Below are 259 nucleotides of genomic sequence, written 5' to 3'. Positions count from 1 at the left end.
CGGGGAGTGGGGGCCATGGGGGTCCGAAGCCTCAGACCCTGACCCCATCCTCAGTGGACAGAGGACGCTTAGCAGGGAGGGGGAAGGGACTCGCGACCTCCTCCGAAACTTTGTCCTGCTGAGGGCCAGAGTCCCGTGCCCCGTCCTGCGCTGTCCCCTGCTCTCGGGCCGCCCTCGTCCTGTCTGGGCACCCCTCGATTTCCCCTCCGCCGCCCGTCTTTGTCCCTCGCCGGGCTCCAGCCCCTTTCCTCCCGCCCCG

This window comes from Fukomys damarensis, unplaced genomic scaffold, assembly GCF_012274545.1.
Source record: "Fukomys damarensis isolate Sample0158 unplaced genomic scaffold, DMR_v1.0_HiC HiC_scaffold_15, whole genome shotgun sequence".
Taxonomy (NCBI): Eukaryota; Metazoa; Chordata; class Mammalia; order Rodentia; family Bathyergidae; genus Fukomys; species Fukomys damarensis.
This window is presented reverse-complemented; position numbering follows the sequence as displayed.